This window comes from Ictidomys tridecemlineatus, chromosome 6, assembly GCF_052094955.1.
Source record: "Ictidomys tridecemlineatus isolate mIctTri1 chromosome 6, mIctTri1.hap1, whole genome shotgun sequence".
Lineage (NCBI taxonomy): Eukaryota > Metazoa > Chordata > Mammalia > Rodentia > Sciuridae > Ictidomys > Ictidomys tridecemlineatus.
The window spans coordinates 115,964,707-115,985,843 of NC_135482.1; the positions used below are offsets into that span (position 1 = coordinate 115,964,707).

At 39.6% G+C, this 21,137-nt stretch overlaps 1 pseudogene; it reads right to left on the reverse strand.

The window, feature by feature from the left end:
• The window catches only part of LOC144365094 (geminin coiled-coil domain-containing protein 1-like), a 31,200-nt pseudogene extending 10,392 nt beyond the window's left edge, over positions 1 to 20,808 (reverse strand).
• Between the last annotated feature and the right edge of the window lie 329 nt (positions 20,809 to 21,137).

Genomic DNA, 21,137 nt, shown 5'->3' on the forward strand with positions numbered 1-21,137 from the left:
GAGGACATCCCTGTCTTGTTCCAGATTTTAGAGGGAATGCCTTCAGTTTTTCTCCGTTTAGGATGATGCTAGCCTGAGGTTTAGCATATATAGCTTTTACAATGTTGAGGTAAGTTCCTGATAGCCCTAGTTTTTCTAATGTTTTGAACATAAAGGGATGTTGTATTTTGTCAAATGCTTTTTCTGCATCTATCGAGATGATCATATGGTTCTTGTCTTTAAGCCTATTGATGTGGTGAATAGCATGTATTGATTTCCGTATATTGAACCAGCCTTGCATCCCAGGGATGAATCCTACTTGATCATGGTGCACAAGTTTTCTGATATGTTTTTGTATTCGATTCGCCAGAATTTTATTGAGAATTTTTGCATCCAAGTTCATTAGAGATATTGGTCTGTAGTTTTCTTTCTTTGAAGTGTCTTTGTCTGGTTTTGGGATCAGGGTGATGTTGGCCTCATAGAATGAATTTGGAAGAGCTCCTTCTTTTTCTATTTCTTGAAATAGTTTGAAAAGTATTGGTATTAGTTCTTCTTTGAAGGTTTTGTAGATCTCCGCTGTATACCCATCAGGTCCAGGGCTTTTCTTGGTTGGTAGTCTTTTGATGGCTTCTTCTATTTCTTCCTTTGTTATTGGTCTGTTTAAATTGTGTGTGTCTTCCTGTCTCAATCTGGGCAAATCATATGCCTTAAGAAATTTATCGATATCCTCGCTATCTTCTATTTTATTAGAATATAGGGTTTCAAAATACTTTCTAATTATCTTCTGTATTTCTGTAGTGTCTGTTGTGATATTGCCTTTTTCATCCCGTATATTAGTAATTTGAGTTCTCTCTCTTCTTCTTTTTGTTAGCTTAGCTAAGGGCTTGTCTATCTTATTTATTTTTTCAAAGAACCAACTTTTAGTTTTATCAATTTTTTCAATGGTTTTTTTTGTTTCAATTTCGTTTATTTCTGCTCTAATTTTAATTATTTCTTGTCTTCTACTACAATTGCTGTTGTTTTGTTCTTCCTTTTCTAGGTTTTTGAGGTGTAGTGTGAGTTCATTTATTTGTTGGTTTTTTCTTTTTTTGATGAAAGAACTCCAGGATATGAATTTCCCTCTTAAAACTGCTTTCATTGTGTCCCATAGATTCCGGTATGTTGTGTCTGTATTATCATTTGACTCTAAGAATTTTTTTATCTCTTCCTTTATGTCTTCTGTAACCCATTGATCATTCAATAACATATTGTTCATTTTCCATGTGGTGTAGGATTTTTCCTTCCTTTTTTTATCATTGATTTCCAATTTCATTCCATTATGGTCAGATATGGTGCATGGTATTATCTCCACACTTTTATATTTACTAAGATTTGCCTTATGGCATAATATATGGTCTATTTTTGAGTAGGATCCATGTGCTGCTGAGAAGAACGTGTATCCACTTGATGATGGTTGGTATATTCTATATATGTCAGTTAGGTCTAGGTTATTGATTGTGCTGTTGAGTTCTATAGTTTCTTTATTCAGTTTTTGTCTAGAGGATCTGTCTAATGGCGAGAGCGGTGTGTTGAAGTCACCCGTAATTATTGTGTTATGGTCTATTTGACTCTTGAACTTGAGGAGCGTTTGTTTTATGTAGATTGCAGCTCCATTGTTTGGTGCATACAAATTGATAATTGTTATGTCTTGTTGGTGGATGGTCCCTTTTAACAGTATATAGTGTCCTTCTTTATCCTTCTTAATTAACTTAGGTTTGAAGTTGATTTTATTTGATATGAGTATGGCCACTCCTGCTTGCTTCCGAGGGCCATGTGAGTGGTATGATTTTTCCCAACCTTTTACCTTCAGCCTGTGTATGTCTTTTCCTATCATATGAGTCTCCTGAAGGCAGCATATTGTTGGATTTGTTTTTTTGATCCAGGTTGCTAGCCTATGTCTCTTGATTGGTGAGTTTAGGCCATTAACATTTAAAGTTACAATTGAGATATGATTTGTACTTCCAGTCATGCTTCTTTATTTATTTATTTTAGTTTGGCTAGTTTTACTTTTTTGGTTATTTTCCTCCTCCTTTACTGAGATACCTCTTGTTGTTAGTTTTGGGCACTATTTTTCAATTCCTCTTCTTGTAGTATATTGCTCAGAATGCTTTGCAGTGCTGGTTTTCTTGCTGCAAATTCTTTTAGCTTTTGTTTATCGTGAAAGATTTTAATTTCGTTGTCAAATCTGAAGCTCAATTTTGCTGGATACAGTATTGTTGGTTGAAATCCATTATTTTTCAGCCTTTGAAATACATTGTTCCAGGATCTTCTCGCTTTCAAAGTCTGTGCTGAGAAATCAGTCGTTAACCTAATTGGTTTACCCCTGAATGTAATCTGTCTCTTTTCTCTGGTAGCTTTTAATATTCTCTCCTTGTCCTGTATGTTGGCTATCTTCATAATTATGTGTCTTGGAGTTGGTCTATTATAGTTTTGAATGTTTGGGGTCCTGTAGGCTTCCAGGATTTGGCAATCCATTCCATTTTTCATCTCTGGGAAGTTTTCTACAATTATTTCATTTAATATGCTGTCCATTCCTTTGGTTTGAATCTCTGTGCCTTCTTCTATCCCGATGACTCTCAAATTTGGTTTTTTAATGACATCCCATATCTCTTGAATAGATTGCTCATGGGATTTAAGCATCTTTTCTGTGTTGACTATACTCTTTTCAAGTTGATAAACCTTGTCTTCATTATCTGATGTTCTGACTTCTACTTGATCAAGTCTATTTGTAATATTCTCGTTTGAGTTTTTAATTTGGTTTATAGTTTCCTGCAATTCTAGGATTATAGTTTGATTCTTTTTTAAGATCTCTATCTCCTGGTAGAGCTCGTTCTTTGCCATTTGAATTTGTTTGTTTAATTCATTTTCAAAATATATTTTTATTGCTTGGACTTGCTGTCTCATGTCTTCTCTAATATTCCTTTCCATTTGAGTTAGGTATGCCTTGAGTTCTTTCCCTATCCCTGCTTCTGATGTTTCTATGTCCTCTTGTAGAATTAAGTTGTCTTGCATTGTTTGTACTCCTTTTTTCCCTTGTTTTCTCATGTTGTCCCCGTTGCTTTCCAGCTCTATTTGATTGTCGTGTTTCTACTCTCTTCTATAGATTTGTTTTGGTTCTGTATTACTCTGATGCCTCTCCTTAGTGTTGTTAAACTATGCCTGCTGACATGGATTCCACTGTGAAGGAAGATCCGACGTCCGAGCTCCAGTGACGACACTACTTTGCTATGACCGGCCCCAGTTCCTTGCCTGGGTGTCCTGATGAGGTGGTGTGACTGGACTGTCTCTGTTTGATTTCAGCTCCCAGTCGTGGCAGGCAGGCGGTCTCTAGCCGCCCAGTATCACAGGCCGCGGGCGGGTGATCGGTCACCTGCGGCCAGGTGTTCTCCTACCGCCCAGCTATGCGGGCAGTGGGTGAACTGTCGCCGGCGGGCCTGCAATTTCCAGCTGCCCAGTCTCGAGGGCCTTGCCTCTAGCCTCCTGGTTTCTCCTGCTAGCCTTCTGTAGCCGCAGGACAGGCCGCACGAATCTGCGGGCCTGGATCTCCGGGGTCCCACAGTTGGCAATTGGGATCCCAGGCACTCTGTCCTTTGGATTTTTCCTGCTTGCCCCTCCCCAGCGCTAGCTAGACAGGTTTCCTTTTGGCTGCAGATGGGTAGGGGGGGTTGCAGGTCAGGTGCCTCTAGTTCCCCCCTAGTCTTTATGCAGGCTCACTCTGATTCTCCCTCCCCCAGCAAGCCTAGGAGAGATTTTATGCGAGTTCCCGATGTATGGGGGATGGGCTGAGTGCCACACACCTGTTTTGTTGTTGAGATCTGTCGGAGAATGGCGGTGGATATTTCAGCTGTTCAAGATGCTGACTGCTGATTCCCTTGGTGGAGTGTCCGCTGTGGGGGATGGGACTGTACCCAATGTTATTGTATTTAAAGACAGGTGTAGGAACTGAAAATAATGTCTGATTCTGGCTTGCACAACCCTTTCTCTACTCCGGCTCTGACCTTTCTTCATTCTTCTTTGTACTCTACTCATGACCCTTAGCACTCAGCAAAATGACTAGGACAGAATGGATGTTAATTAAGTACTGTATATCCAAAATTAAGAAAGGAAAGGAGGGGGAAGCTGCTTCTCTTGGTGCAGTCCTTTTCTCCTGCTTCAATGACATTTATTTGAAAAAACACTTTCAGATTAATAGTAGTAGGTTTGGGGATCCCTGCCTGGAATGTGGATGAACTGGATCAGTCAACACTGACTCATTTCAGTATTTGACATGAAGGACTGGTCCATCTCTGCTCTAACTGTAACAAGAAAAAAAGATGTAATGGCTGTAAGGCACTGAGATGATGGGTAAGGAGAACATATCAAAATGCATTTAATTCATAAGAATCAGTGATCTTTTTCAAGGCAAAGAACTGTTCATGCTTTTAGTCCTGCCAGCAACACAATCTGTTTGGCAAAACCCTCATTCATTTTGTGATGAGCAGCAGGGACAGAAAAAGGAGGATGGAGTTGTGTTTTTGGAAACTTTCACAAATGACACAGGAGCCTCAGCAAGATAGATTTTCTTTTGGCTTCAAAAATGATACAAAGTAGGTAATCGACTAAACATGAATAAAGAACTATAAGCTTTGCATCAAAATATACCCAGATTTCAGCTTCCTGTATGCTATTATTGAGTCACTTGGGGTTATCTTAAGCCTCTTATCTTATTTGGGAAATTAGCATAGTAATACATACATTAGAAGTTATTTTAAAAACCAGCCATTTTTATTAATGCTTAATTATTTCCTAATTTGTTGACTAAATATTGGATAGTATCTCTTTTTACTATTAGGGGTGAGGGACTCTGCCTTTGAACACACATGTGCTCCTGTGTCTTGTTTATTAAAGTAACTGAAAAAGAATGCTACATTTATAAAACAGGGTTTTTCTTTTCTGAGGGTAAGACATAATTTTAAGAAGTTTTTGGTTGGTTGTAAGCACAACAATATTTGGCAAATCATTAATACTTTAGCTTGGTAGGCTGGCAGTATACATGATCGTGGAGAACCCCTAAACAGCAAAGAGCTATTGACAATTAAACATAAATAAGATAATAAATCTATTCTCAAATCAAAAACTAAGGGAAAAAACTAATTATTAAGATTTGATTTATGCATGACATCTTACTTAACATCCACTACTAAGGTATAAATATAATTAATACTATTATGATGATGACTAGTATATTGAAACCTGCATCGTGTAAACCATAATGGGAAACACTTTGGCACTTATTTATCCACATTTATGAAAGAAGGAGATTCACATTTCTTAGTGATGTCAATGTAACCCACATAGATGTTTTTTTCCTGCAAATAATGAGATTAGTTAAAACTGCCTTTTGTGTTGTGCTTAAAGCAATAGCGTTAAAGGGAATGTGGCTCCCAACAGCCCAGTGGTTGAATCAGGGTACCACCTCCTGTCGGAGCAAAGATATAACAAAATAAGAGGTAATTGGACCTCTTATTTTGCACAAAAAACAAGTCTGCACACAGAGAAGGTTAGAGAGTGAGTAGAGATTCGTGAGGAGATAAATAGGTTGGCATATGGAATATTATTTTGTTTAACTCCATGATTATCCCATTAGTGGATTCAATAGTAAATGTAATAAACAATTTCTAATTTTTTTCTATAAATACAGCTTTTCCCATTGATTCAATGGTTGAATCTCCAGGTAATAATAAAGATAGTATTTCTTATTTCACCTGTTTGTAAAGAAAATTATTACATTTAGATAAAGTATATTTAGAGAAGATGTTTTACATTGGAAAATTTAACATTTGAATTTTTAGCATGTCTGAAGAACCTGACACATTTCATTTGTTGAAGCATAGTTTTGAATTTCACCGCACCAGAATAATATGCAGAAATCAATAATTTTTATATAGAGACTTATTACTCACCATATCTGTATAGTAGCCAGAAGATATTCAATAACCTATTCAGTGATAAAAACTGTTTCTACATGAACAAAAGGTATGAAAAATAGAGTCAATTGTTAATCCTGGTAAAAAAAAATGTGAAAAATAATAAATTTGAAAAAACTCCTAGCAGTTTACTAAATAGAAAAGAGAAAGGCCTTGGATTCATTCAGGAATGAAATATTCAGTTTGGAACTGAGTCAGATCAGCTCTGTATGGAAATGTGTATGCACTTGTGCACGTGTGTGTGTGTGTGTGTGTGTGTGTGTGTGTGTGTGTGATATTTGTGATATTGTTTTATTGAGAGTTTCAGTCAGAATTTATTTTAATATCATTATAACTACCTTCAGCTCTTTATTTATTTTATCAAGGCAAATCACATACTATAGTAATCCTCACAATTTTAAAATATTTTCAGCCTAAGGGCATATCTTTCAAATGGCAACTATTCACTTCATCTTTGAGAGATACCTAGGAAATATATGCCAATCTGTATTCATTGCAAATTGAGACAAACCTTTTTTGTACTTGATAGCATTGCTTTCTGGCTTTTCTCATAATATAGCACTTCAAAATAACATTTGTGGCAAGTTAGAATAAATTGTTAAGGCTTCTCCTGGCTGTTGATAGTTATGGGAGTTCTCATTTCCCCCAGGCCTCAACAGAGAACAGAGGATATCATTATCTCACAAGCCTGTGACCTATTATGCATGGGTACAACAGTTGGGAAGGTCTGCTCCATGTAACCTATCTGGCTCAAATGGAATGAAATAATATCAATACCACTATGAAAATATGTTAAAAACATTGAAATTAACCTTGTATTGTGACCAAGGTTAGAGATGTGGAACTTCAAACAAAACAAGACAATACATTTCAACCCCGACACTTTACTCAACCATAGTAGAAAATGATTAAAACAGGTATTAGGATTAATATACATCAGAGTTATGCTAGTGCAACTGTAACTTAAAATACAATAAATCTCTGCTTCATGAGCACCAGCATCTTCACAACCTGAACTTCTGTGCCTTCACTGCTCAAGTGATTCCTCCCAAAGATTTCTGATGCAGAGTTTTTTGGATAGCTTGCTGATCAGACATTAAAGGCCTGAAAGGTGAATCGGCAGTGACTGTGACATCATATTGTGTCTAGAAGATGCATAAAGAGGAAGTCAGGCCTGCTTTTTTTTACAAAGCTTAAGATTTCAATCCCAAAATAGGACAACTGGGAACTGGTTCCTTCTAGCCTTGGAATTATTAGCGAACCTGAAATAAGTTGACTTCTTTCATGAAAATAAGACAAATAAATGAATTTAAATACAAATGTTTAGCTATAAAAAAGGTATAATTCTGTATTTTTGTAATCTATAAAATCTGTGAAGTTAACTTATTTCTCAATGACCTGTTAATTTTTGACAAATTTATCTTATTTACAATCAAATCAAAGAAACTTACTTGATATTGGTATTAATGCAATTTGGATGTTTCTAGTCAACTTCTGTTTGCCATATTTCTTTTTTTTAGAACATGAAAGCATAATGTCAATCTGTAGCCGGTGCAATCATTTATATATTCTAAAGCAATCTGTGAAAAATATAGAGAATTTTTATTGTTATGAAACTAATACTGCTTACTCTAATTAGAATGAATTAAAGTATTATAAGATGAAGAAAGAACCCTATCAACAATAAAGTAAAATTCCAAATTTCCTCTATGACATTAGATAAATGATGTTTTGGTGACAGTAGTACATATAATTTTTATTTTTTCTTTATCTAACCAGAAGCCTCCCAGCTGCCACTTTTGGGTAGTATCAGCATTGCATGATTCAGTCATAGCTGATGATTTTACATAAATCAATACATTTTAATAGCTTCCTTTTGGGGAAGGAAGCACTGAAAGACAAGCAAAGAAAAAATAGTGGTTTTTGTTCATGAGTACAACTGAGAAGAACTCAAATTGCATAATGTGCATCTTTTATAAACTATTATTTGTAATTGCTTTTATGAATTATTTGGCATTTATTAATATAGCTTGATTGTATGTGCCTATTTATGTTTTTACATATATACAAATTCGGGTATCTGGAGCAGTCAGTGATACCCAAGGCTTTATTTATTTTTTAAAATTTTTTTTAATATTTATTTTTTAGTTCTCGGCGGATACAACATCTTTGTTGGTATGTGGTGCTGAAGATTGAACCCGGGCCGCACGCATGCCAGGCTAGCGCGCTACCGCTTGAGCCACATCCCCAGCCCCATATACCCAAGGCTTTAAACACTTATACCTGGAAATATTCAGATGTTGACAAATAAGGAGTTATTCTCCAATCTTATATTTTTTATAAAGCGACAATAATTCACATAAATGCAAATTTCTTTGATTGATGAAGGAAAGGAGCATTTGGTCTCACACTAATGTCAGTGTCTATGAGATAGGCTGTCTGCTTCTCCTGTGGAAAGTTTCAAGTAGCTCTGTGCCAGTTGGAGTTGTGTTGTACCCTCAGCATCACTCACAATAAATTATATCTATATTATAAGAAATGCATATTAGGAAGCCTATTTAAAAGTATACATGCAAGTAAAGCTTCACCATAAAGTTTTGTGTTTTAATGCTAAAGGTAATATATTTATATACAAAACAAATACATGGTCATAAAAAAGTAAAAGTAATAAGGAGAAAAACTGTAATATATTTGACATTCAGATTCAGTTTTCCGCAAAAAATATATATATATATATATATATATATATATATATATATATATATATATATATATATATATATATCACATCCCCAGCCCTTTTTATATTTTATTTAGAGACAGGGTCTTCCTAAATTGCTGAAGCTGGCTTTGAACTTATGAACATCTTACCTCAGCCTCCTGAGCCACTAGGATTACAGATAAGAACTTTAAAACATCCATCCTTTTAAGCCAGCATGCACAAAAGAAATTAATTCATGAAGCGAGCTAATTTAAGCATGATTTACAACTGAGTTCATCACATCAATATAAGGGACATTTGTAAACATTAAGAAAATGTCCAAGGATATTTTTATTTTGCTGCATATGGGTTTCCAGCACTATTGTTGAAGAGATTATCTTTTCTCCACTGTTTGTTTTTGGTGCCTTTGTCTAGTATGAGATAACTAAATTTATCTGGGTTTGTCTCTGTGTTTTCTATTCTGTACCATTGTCTACATGTCTATTTTTGGTGCCAATACCATGCTGTTTGCATTACTATAGCTTTGTAAGACAGATTAAGTCTGATATGGTGGTGTCTCCTGCTTTACTCTTCTTACTAAGGATTGCTCTATCTATTCTGGGTCTCTCATGTTTCTCAGATGAATTTCATGATTACCTTTTCTATTTCTATAAGGAATGACATTGGAATTTTAATTGGAATTGCATAGAATCTGTATAGTGCTTTGGGTAGTATGGCCAATAAGAAATTGTTTTGACAATAAGAGATTGTTTCAGTAAATTAGAGCATGTCTATAGTATGGATTGTGTATTCATTGAAAATATTTTTAAACTGAAAACCTAGAAAAATAGCATAATGTTAACTATATTGAAATGTATATGAGTGTATTAAAACAAATTTTAAAAACAGGCATAAACAAAATGACATTAAAATAATGTTTCTTTTTTCATAAGAGAAGTGTGATTATGATTTTATTCTTCATAATCCTGTACATTCCTGAAAATTTATATGATAGATGTTTTTCTCTTAAAGTAATAAAAAATGGAAATATCTATATGAAATCACAGAATTTATTGGAAGTAATATATTTTTGTGAAGTAAAAACATGGTTAAAGCTGAGTGCCTTGAAGAATAATGACAGATTATATTTTGTATGTTCCTACTGTTGTTGGATTTGCATGGTGAGGGGTGATTGTGGTAGAAGGTAAATGTTCTATTTCATTTTTACCCCAAAACTCAAAAATGTTTTTAAAAATGATGCAAATCTATATAAAAGTGGAAAAGTACTTTATATATAAGATTTTGTGGGGCTTTGACATCAAGATGCAAAAATAATACAAGAAGGCTTTGCTTAGATGTAGAAAATTAAATAGAGTGTGATTATAATCTTCAAATTAATACAGAATTGTTGAAGAGAGTAAATAGACCTAATCCCATTAGTTAGCACTAACCAACTGTAAAATTTTAGTGTAAAATAAATAAGGGTATTTGTATTGCTCCGTAATGTGTAAAGATAGAATTAGCTATCCCATAAGAAGTGAACTCTTAGTTAATAGACAATTTCACAGAGTGGATGGATTACTGAGACTATCAAGATGTTTTATTGCTTGTTCATACAGTCCTACTACCAGGAAAATACAGTCCTTAAAATTATTTCCAATGCAAAGAACTCGCAATTCAATGTAATTCTGAGATTAGAAGTCTTTGTAATTAACTTGAATGCATGTTATATATCTTAAAACATGCATTCAAGTTAATTATATATATATATATATATATATATATGATAGTTTTACTGAAATATAGTAGAATAGCATAAGCATAATGACATTAAAATAATGTTTCTTGTTTCATAAGAGAAGTGTGATTATGATTCTATTCTTCATAATCCTGTACATTCCTGAAACTTTATATGATTGATGTTTTGCTTTTGAGGTCATAAAAAATGGCTATATATATATATATAGTAGTTTTACTGAAATATAGTAGAATAACAGTGATCAAGTAAACAGGATAAAACAGCCATAGGTGAGGAGGCTAGTGGCAGGGCTAAGTGACTTTAAATCCTCATTCCTGTGGAGTCTTTTCTCCATTTTATGAGTCACTGGAACCATAGCACTTTTCATGAAAAGATGGGAGCAGCATAATAAAAAAAGACGGTATATAGCGTCCACCCCAGATTTTAAGGGCTCAAGCTTTAGAGGCAAACAATGAAGATTTGGGAGTGCAAGACCTTCATAGATTATGTTACACTGGGTGGCAACTCTTTAGGGTCCAAGAAGAAGTTTAAAGTCACCAAGTTCAGCCTTATTTCTATATATATTTCTATTTCTAAGTTGCTCTGTTTATGCCTGTGGGGACTGCAGAGTGTGAGCACAGCCATATTTCCAGAAAATAAAAAAAAAATAACAGTGGATAGGGATGTCAATATCCTCAGTCATATGTTAAATGTCATAAATATGTAAAATCCAAATATACTAGGAGAAGATGGGCTAAAAGGAGAGCAGTCAGAAAAGAAGGAAAATGTGAAGGCTACTTCAATGCAGACCAAATCAAGTTCATCACTTGTTTTTGTCAATAAAGTTTTATTGGTACTCAGCCACATTCATCTGTATTCATAATTTCTACGTCTGCTTTCATTTTACATGTTGTGTATTTGTGACAGAGATTGCATGGCTTACAGGATCTAAAATACTTACTCTCTGGTCCTTCACAGAAAAGGTTTTCATTCTCTGCTTTAAATTAAAACAATAGTTGCTAAATACTTCTAGGCATGATAATATGGATAAAACATCACAAATAAAATGAGAAGATATGAGCTCAAGTTTGGGTTCTGCTACATCCCAGCAGAGGTCCTCAAGGCAAGCCATTGTCCCTGTTTAGGCACAAGCCCACTGTGAAATGGAAATCAGATGATTGTTCTGTCATTTGAGACTATCCTTCACAGAGAGGTACTTGGTCCGTGCCTGTCATATCCGTGTGCCCTGGGAGTCTGAGGCAGGAGGATGGCAAGTTTGAGGCCAGCATTAGAAACCTAGTGAGACCCTACCTCAAAATCCAAACAACAAAAAATAAAAAGGGCTTAGGATGTAGTTCATTGGTAGAATACCCCTGTGGAGTTCAATTTCTAGTACTGGGTTGGGGGGAGGGAAGGAAAGGCAGAAAGAAAGAGGGGGGGGAGGGAGAGGATGTACAGCAAATTGCCAACCACACAGTGCCATGTGTGTGCTCTCACTGGGACATTGGCAGAAGGCTCCCTTTGACCTCCTAAACACCTGTGGGATCCATTCTTCTGTGGACTGAGTGCTGCCTGACGTGCCTGAGTCTTTGCAGTTTTCTTAGCCACTTTTCTGTGGCTCCCCGGGGGAGTAGGAGAACTGTTGTTGTCACAGAGCAGAGGTGGACAGGAGGAGACAGCCCTAAGGAAGTGGACTCCACTGTGCGGTAGGCACTTCTGGCCAGCAGTTGAAGAACGGTATGAGAACCACTCTTCTTCCCAAGAGCACCCTTGGTGCCGAAGTCCATCACTGGAGCCTGGATCTCATGAATCATTTCATTTCCCTTCAAGAATCTGAGCATAATAAACCCCATTACAAAAGAAAGGATAATTTAGCTGTTGACATAAAACTGAAATTTGGGCGAGAGTTTATTTATAATTATAACACTGAGTTATAATTCAGAGCCTGGGATTTCCAGCCCCCGTGGCTGATTTCTGTAGCAAGATGTGAATCCTCAGGCTTTTGGCCAAATTTGAGAGGAAAGTCTTCAGGCCGGCTGAGATTAGAATGCTCAGTGTGGCTTCTCTTCTGAAATGCTGTGGGCATCTCTCATCTCCCAGCAGGGCTCCTCAGTGGGAGAGATTGTAGGTGCTAAGTGCAGGGACAGAGGCCGTGTCTTCTCCCCCACCCCAACTTCAGTGCCTGCAGTTGTCTAACCTGCAGAATGAGCTGTGATCTCTGCTGCCTGTCTGCCTGCCCTTGTGAGTTGAGGTCCTGGTGAGTGAGTGCCCAGGATCCAGGGGATGATGATTGCATATAATTGCCTCAGCAGAATGGCAGGGAGTGGGGACCTCTGAGAGCCTGATGAGGCCGGAAAGGTTAAGGCTAAATGCATCCAAAGGAAAGCAGAGTCAGAATCTGTCCCTGGTGGCAGATGGATCCCTGGGGTCCTGCCTACAGACACCATTAAGGAAGAGAAGAGGTCAAGGGGGCCTGTCAACGTGGTGTACTTAGCAGAATTGCTATTTGTTGAAGTACTACAAGAAATGGAGAAGTCAGGAGATTGGAACTAAATGGCCAGAGGCAGGAGTGAGTGGTCAGATCTCATAATTAGAAGAGCCAGGCAGAAGGGGAGGCCAGGGAGGTGAGTGAGGTTTGGCAGAGGAGAGGAAGGCCACAGAAGCCATGGTGAACAGGGAAGGCAGGACCTTTCAGAGTTAGCCCTGGAACACAGGATATGATTATCCAGGTCCCTTTCAGTTGCAAAGAACAGGAACGAACTCTGGGTAGCCCTTAAGAGAGGAAAATAAGGAGTTCTAGGGTTGGTGATTGAATGTCTCATAGAATTGAAGGATCCAATAGGCCTGCCAAGAATAATCTAGAATTGGGAGTTAGATTACCATGCTGAAACCAGTCCTCTCTCTGACCTCTGCCTCTGGATTCTCTTTATGTCTCTTTTATTTATTTAATTTTTTTTCAAAACTATCAGTGACATTTTTTTGGCTGGGCTGCCCAGAGCACCTGAGATCCCACACCCTCAGTTCTGTCTATTTGGGGATGGACTACCTTATCTCAGCACGAAATCCCTCATGACAGCTCTGACTGGTTTCTAGTCAGATGACCATTGGTTACAGTCACAAGGAAGAGAATTGGGGCAGGTTCTATGGTATAAGGATGGGCAGGAGAAGGGACAGTTCCCAGAAGCAAGTGAGTTCCTAGCAAAAAGAGAAATGCTGCGAAGAACAGTCGCTTTTGGTGACTTTAGGTGTCCTGCAGGGTGATTTTTCTGGGCCCTGAAGGCTTCAGAAAGATGAGGGCACAATCTTAATAGGCCAAGTAGAGAGCCTAAATGTGGTGGGCTTGTCTGCCATAATCCTACCAGCCCACTACCCTCCCTCCTCGAGGACGGTCCAAGTTGGGCAGCACCACGCCATTCAGGGGATGAAGTGGGTAAGGGGTCCTTCTGGGAATGAAGGGCTCTGGAGACGGTGGAACTATGCCTGGCCCTGAGACAAGGGAGGACTCACCCGCTCATGCTCCATCGGTGAACCGTTCTCCTAGGAATCACAAGTTTGAGAATATAAAGTTGGAGCCCCAGTAGGAGGAATGCAAGGGGGGTGATCTAGGAGACCAATAGCAGAGTTCTTGGAATTGGGTTCATTCTCTTCTTTCCCTTTCCCTTTCTGGAATAGATTTGGGGATATGCAATTTGCTTTTAGTGTTGCCTTAGACTCTGGAGAGCTGAATGGACCCCTTGGGAGCCAAGGCAAAGACAGCAAGGCTCTGGCTACTGAGACTTGGCCCCTCATGGGAGGTAGCTTTCAGGGAGTGGCTAAAGGGGGCCTTGTTCCGCTGAGGTCAGCATGGAGGGGAATGAACCAGAATTAAGCCTTGATAAATCTGATCAGAAAACAGAGTGTACACTGGCCTTGGCATCTCCCATGCTGTCATATAGAGTCCTCAATATTGCATCACCTCCAGAGTGCATCCAGTAGGCTGCATGATACCCGAACAAGGACAGAGGAGCAGAGATGAAGGACCCATAGGGACACTACTTGGAAACATAATAAAGACCTCTCCTGAAGTAGAAGATGCTCTGCTGACATTGCAAATGTGAAGTGAATTCCATCTGTCTCTCCTGGTCATCTCCACTGGTCGCTGGCTTTCAGGGGGTGGAAAGCTAATACTTAGGTTCTGCCGTGCTTTCCCATAAAGTCATTTATCATTTGACTAGACACTGATTCCCGGTGAGAAGACAACTCCACCCAATTCCTACTCCTTAGAACCTGTGAATGTTTACATTATGTGGTGCCATTTGTGTAGATGTGAGTCAATTAAGGATCTGGAGATAAAGAGATGATCCTGAATGCACGTGTCAGTCTTAAATGCCATCTCAAGTGTCCTTATGTGAGAAACAGAGGGAAATTAGATACACAGAAGAGAGGACAGCAGGAAGACAGAGGCAGATATTGGAGTGATGTGGCTACAAGCCAAGGACTGCTGGGTGGAGAGATGTGGGTGGCCCTGCAGCACTTGATGAGTTCAGACCTCTCGTTTTCAGAACTGTGCATGTTTGTCGTCATTTGTTACAGAGCAATAGTACACTCATGTAGGGTGGGATCATGCTCAGTGTGTTGCATATCTCCAAAGTGGACTAGGTATGCAATGGATGGTTGAGGAATGAATGGATCATATGCAGGGTTACCTTTAACCCTAGTCAAAAGACTACCTATCTGGAGACCTGTGTGAGCCTTGGATCTGCCTCTCAGTCATGGCACGCACTCAAGCACATCCCTTTTCCTCTCAGGACCTCAGTTTTCACACCTGTCAAATGAAGCAATAACATCTGCCTAGTATTATGGTATAAATATAAAAAGATGATGATAGGGAAGTGTTTTATAAAGATGTTACTATTTTTTCTCCTTTCTGCTCCTCCCTGCCCCAGGCCCTTTGTGGCCGAGAGTAACAACTGCACTCATTGTGTGGGGGAACATCAGTGTCTAAAATACAGGTGGGGAAGAGCTATTCTAAGGCAGACAAGCTCTGCCCCATAGCAGCCACCATGCGGCCACCCTTCCTGTGAATCTCCATTCCCTCTCCTAGGGAGCTTCTCCCATTGTTATCATCTGCTTGCTTCTTATCCTCTGGTGACACTCTCCCAGCCCAGGGGCCTCATCCCTGTTTGGCTTACTTTTTTTCAGATACCTGCATGCAGCTGTCTTCATAGCAACTCCTTCCTCAGCTTCCTAGGGAAGCACAGGGTGCCATATCTGAAGCAATGCTCTAGGTAACCAAGAACCACTCTTTTAGTATGAAAAATTAGAGGTTGCTGATTCTAATGGAAAGTTTCCTACACACAGAGCGTTACAGGCCCTCTGATCCTTTGACTCAGGAGTTTCACACCTGGATTTCAAAGCTTCACAAAAGAATTCACAAAATAATTTATATGGCAGCCTTATCTGAAAAAGCTCGAACTTAAAAAAGAGCTGAGACATCCAAAACAAGAACTAGTTTAATAAATGGTGGAAAGCAACTAAAGAACAATTTTGAAGACACTGGGAATTATATTGAGGTTTACATGCAGAAAATGTTTATGTCATTAAGCGAGGATTTTTTTTAAAATCATAGTATACAGACACCATTGTTTTCTTATCCAAAAATGCATTTTCTCCTTCTTCCTGGTTAATGAACCCTGATTTTATTTAAGTATAACCTCCCTCTGGGGAGGTGACCATATTCCCAGAATGGAGCTGTTAGGAACCAGACAGATGAGGCTGGTTAAGAGAATAATTCTATAAAATGGGCCAGCTGTGCAGACTCCCTCATGCTTTCTTTTCCAAGAAGCAATTTACCAGCAGCCCCACCTGGTCTAACTGGGCAGAGTATGTCACATTCCTCCAAATGGGGTGTTAAATGCAGGAGAAATGCAGGCCAAAGATAATGTAGATGGGAGGAATCCAGGAAACTTTTGTGACTCCGGTAGATTAGAATAGTTCCTCCTAACCATAAAATCTGTCTGAATGTATGGTTAAGAACTCAATTTGAACAGGTTAGCATGGGCCAGTGTGACCTGGTGTTGCCATGACAGCAGGGACTTGAAAGTCTGATGTCATCTTGCTATAGTCAAAACTCAAGAGGTGAACCTGGGTGGGACTCTCTAGAAACTTCTCTGGGATCGCCAAATAAATCTGAAGTACAGAAGAGGCATATAGATGGTCTCTCTTCTCTCCAAGAGGGCCTGCTCTCTCCCTTGAGAGTGTCCCCTTTCCCTTTTCCTGTCCCTTCAAAAAACTCAATCCTATTACTCTGAGATCTCATGTCTGAGATCTTTTGAACTTGATCACATGACTCAGGGTTTAAAGAAGGAGTCTTCGAAAAGGGGAATGAAGGGGAGGGACAGGGAATGGGAATAGCAAAGGCAGTAAAATGAATAGGACATACCTTTTCTATGTTCATGTATGAATACATGACCAGTGTAACTCCACATCATGGACCACCACAGGAGTGGGAAGTTACACTCCATGTATGGATAGTAACATGTCAAAATACACTCTACTGCCATGTGTCCTCCATTAAAGACAGTGAAGACTTCCAGAATGTCACTAAAACTGCCATGTCTCACTAAAAAGAACTCATAAAAATATTTACAAAATAAAGAAGGGGGTCTTCAGCTGCCTCAGTTTCTCAGAAGCCAGATGTCTAACCCTATAATGGTGACTATTTCCAATTGTTGCTGATTGGCTTAGGAGCGGTCATGTGATCCAGTTGTGACCAATAGAAATATGAGGGGGAATCATGGTGGGGAGATTCTGGAAGTCATCACTGTCTTTAATGGAGGACACAGAAAGATGGAAATAATTCTGGAGACAGATGCTGGGGATGCGAGCACAACATTCAACAGGACACATACACTCTTGACGCCAACTTGAATCACTTAAAATTGATTAAGATAGTGAATTCATGTTGTATGTGTTTTATTATAATAAAAGAATTAGGAGGAAAAGAGAGATGCCAAGGAAGAGAGTGCCTCCACCCTTTGTGCTTTCTCTGGGGCTGCAGGGGCTTGTGTCTGGATGTGGACAGAATGACTAGGATGACATGCCCTCCCGGGTCCCTCTCCCTGGGTATAGGCTTTTCCAGGTTCTCTGCACCTATGTGGGGGTGGACATGCATGCTGATGACTTAGGCACTGCCTTCTCTTCAGAGCTCCAGGACCACTCTTCAGTGGCTCTGCTGATGTGTTCCTTCAGCTGTTGTAACCCAAAGAGTTTCAGAATTAACAGGCCCCAAGTGAATATTTTCTTCTATTTGGAAAAATTGCCATACTTGTAGAAAAATTTTCTTCCAGTCACACAGAGAACTCTCAAACACCTTTCTCAAGACTCACCCCTTGTTATTCTTTTGCCTTCTCAAGTCAAAAGTCTCATCTTCCCTGACCTCCTCCTCCTCCTCCTCCTCCTCCTCCTCCTCCTCCTCCTCCTCCTCCTCCTCCTCCTCCTCCTCCTCCTCCTCCTCCTCGAGATCTGCTCCTTTCCAGGGTCCCCCCTCTCGGCACTGAGCACTGTGACCAGCTTGTGGCTCTTGCCAGACACTGGGAGTTTTTCCAGATACTTCCATCTTCCTCTTTCCACTCCATGAAGCCAACTACCTCATTCCCTTAATTCAATTTCTTTCTTCCATTGTTACCATTGCCCTCTAACTAGGTCCTTCCTGCCCTCTCTGTAATCCATTTTTATTCAGAATAGCTGGAGTGATAACGTTAAAACACACCCAACTGTTGCAGCTCCTTGTTGAAAATCCTCGCTGGTCTACCCACAATGACCCCTCTGTTTCGGTCCCCAGCCTCTTTGATGCCACACAGTCCAGGTCGTCCTCTGTTTCCCAACCCTTATCCCTCCATATTTCTCTTCTTAGTACTTTTCATATTAATGTTTTCATAATGTATTCATAGAATAATTTGTGCACAGATGTGCCAATTGCCCTGCTGCCCTGTAGGTTCACGATGGTTGGGACATGAATGGTAATTGCCACGGCTGCAGAACCTATTCCAGGATGTTACTTAGTACTCACTCAATACACATTTGTTAGGTGACTGAATACATGAATTAATTGACGCATCACCTCCGCAGCACAGATTATAATCTGCTGTGAAATGGAAACTTGGAATACCAAGGTAGAGCTGCATGTAAACTAGATCCTAAAAGGAAAAAACAAAGCAAAACCAAAAAGCACTGACTGCTGACCTAAGGTGAGCATTTTCCCATCAGTATTTAGATTTTGTACCATCTACCTACTTAGCAGGAGAGGAGACAAAAGGAAGAAGCCCACACCTGATGGTTGTAACGGTGTTTGTGTCTCTGCTTACAAATCCCAGGTATGTTCCTGGCTGACCTGTGCCTGTTTCTTAATCTACAAAATGAATATATTAATATATATATTTCAAAGATCTTCTGTGAGGCTTAACAAAGAGCCCTGCACTTCCCATCACCCCTCTACCTGGCAGCTTGTAAGGAGAGCTTGGTCCTCGTGCCCCCTCTGCCCTAAGAATTTGAACTGCTCCAAAGCTGAGAAAGAGGAAAGCTTGATTGTCACAGCTCCTTCCTGCCTTTGAGTAGCAGCTGAGAGGTCATTATCACGGGACGATGGTGCTGCCTCCCCCATGGGTTTCCTGGGCCCACAGCATTGTCTGAAAAGAGAAAGGGAACAAAGTGGACCCTCCAGTGCTCTGCATAATGATGCCATGTGCCATCTCTATTTTGTCTGAGACAGCTGCGTCAATGATGATAGAGTTAGGATTTATATGGTACTGTCTCCAAGGATTGATGTTCTCTTTGTTGGGAGTGTGTGTGTGTGTGTGTGTGTGTGTGTGTGTGTGTGTGTCTGATACAACATCTAGATGGCAAGGAAGAACGGGAGTTCTGCGTGCACTAGGCACTTGTAAGGGGCTCAGGTTTGCTGGGCTGGAGCCCAGGTGAAGCTTTTTCTTTTGCCACAGCCATCAGGCACTTTGTTAATGAGTCCCCTCCAAATCAGACTGCTCTACCTGACAGTGCTTAGCAAAAGAAAGCACTGTCATTTCTCATGAAATGACAGGGCCTTCATATCTTTCTGCCCAAGCACCGTGCTTCTGAGATTCTCTTCCAATGAATGTTATTAGCACACCTTTCAAGCAGCCTCTGGGAGGGTTGCTAGTTTTTTGCCTCTGAGTTTTGCCTCCCTCCCCTGCTGAGGAGCATGGCCTTCACTCCCTCCCTTCAATTCTCAGAGCAGGTAGATGTGTGCATGGGCACAGGGGGGTCTTAGCTTCTACTCATGTGTTCCAGAAAGCCAGTGTCTCTGGATGACTTGAGGAGCTGAGAAATGGAGGAACATTTTTTTTATCTTCTATTTTTTTTCTTTCTTTTTTTTAGGGGGGGGCATCAAGGTCTGAACCCAGGGGTGCTTAATCCCTGAGCCACATCCCCAGCCCTATTTATATTTTATTTAGAGACAGGGTCTCACTAAGTTGTTTAGGGCCTCACTAAATTGCTAAGGCAGGAACCGAGGTACCCTCAACTTCCAGGAAGACTTCTAAGATTTGTATTTTTCCCCCTTCATCTAGGATATGCCTAATTTTTTAAAAAAAAACAGTTTTAACAAGGTAAAATTGATTTCTAATACTGCATATATTCAGAGTGTGCAGTTTGTCATGTTTTGGCCTATGAATGCACCATGAGCTCATCACCACAATCAAGATCTATCAGCCCTAAAAGTTTACTTTGCTCTCTTGTTTTCTCATCTCTTTCTGTCACTGTAGAATAGTTTGCATTTTCTAGAATTTTATATAAAGGACCATCACACAACATAACTTTTTCTGGGCTTGGCCTTCATTCAGGGTAAATATTGTGAGGTTCCTCTATGTTGCTGCATGTGTCAGAAGCTCATCCTATCTTTCCCTGCTGTATGAACGTAACATTTTTTTTTAATCTTCTGATTTCTTTCTTTCAACTATGTAACATATTTGGTTTATCTATTTACCTGTTGACCACAATTTGGTTTGTTTCCAGTTGCTGGCTACAAATAAACCTGTCATGAACAACCACATACTAGTACTCAGGTGATGAAATTCAGTGTCTCAAACACTTCCCCTTTCTTGAGGTAACATTTCCTTTAGATGTCCCCAGCCTCTGGAAAGCCCAACACAGCCATCCAGTCTTCAATGGTGATGTGGTAGGAAATAAAGAGGCAAGAAGGGTCAGTACAGCCTGGCCCATGTTTACCATTTGCTGTGCTCATCCTTGGGATCAGTAACACAGTGGACATGGTCTATAGCAGAAGCAAAGGTGGCCCAGAGAAGCAGCTCAACACCAAGGATTAGATGGAGGAACAAAGGCAAGGCCAAGTCCCTTTCTCCACAGACAGCCATGGCGGTGCAGGCTGATAGTGAAGATGCAGGTAAGAGACCTTGAGCCCCCTGCAGGCACCCAGTGCTTCTAAATTTCCCTTCTGCTGTCTTTGCTTTCTTGATCACTTTGCTTATAAGTTCTAGGTTATTTTCATGATGGTTGGGGACAGACTAAATGTCCCCACTTGGGTAAGAGAGGCATTTCTCGGTTACTCTTTAAAAATCCTACTCACATTTTATTATAGTAATTGTCTCAGTCCATTCTAGCTGCTGTAACAAAATAGACTGGGTAATTGGACATTTACTGCGCATAATTCTGGAGTCTGGAAAGTCCAAGATCAAGACATCAG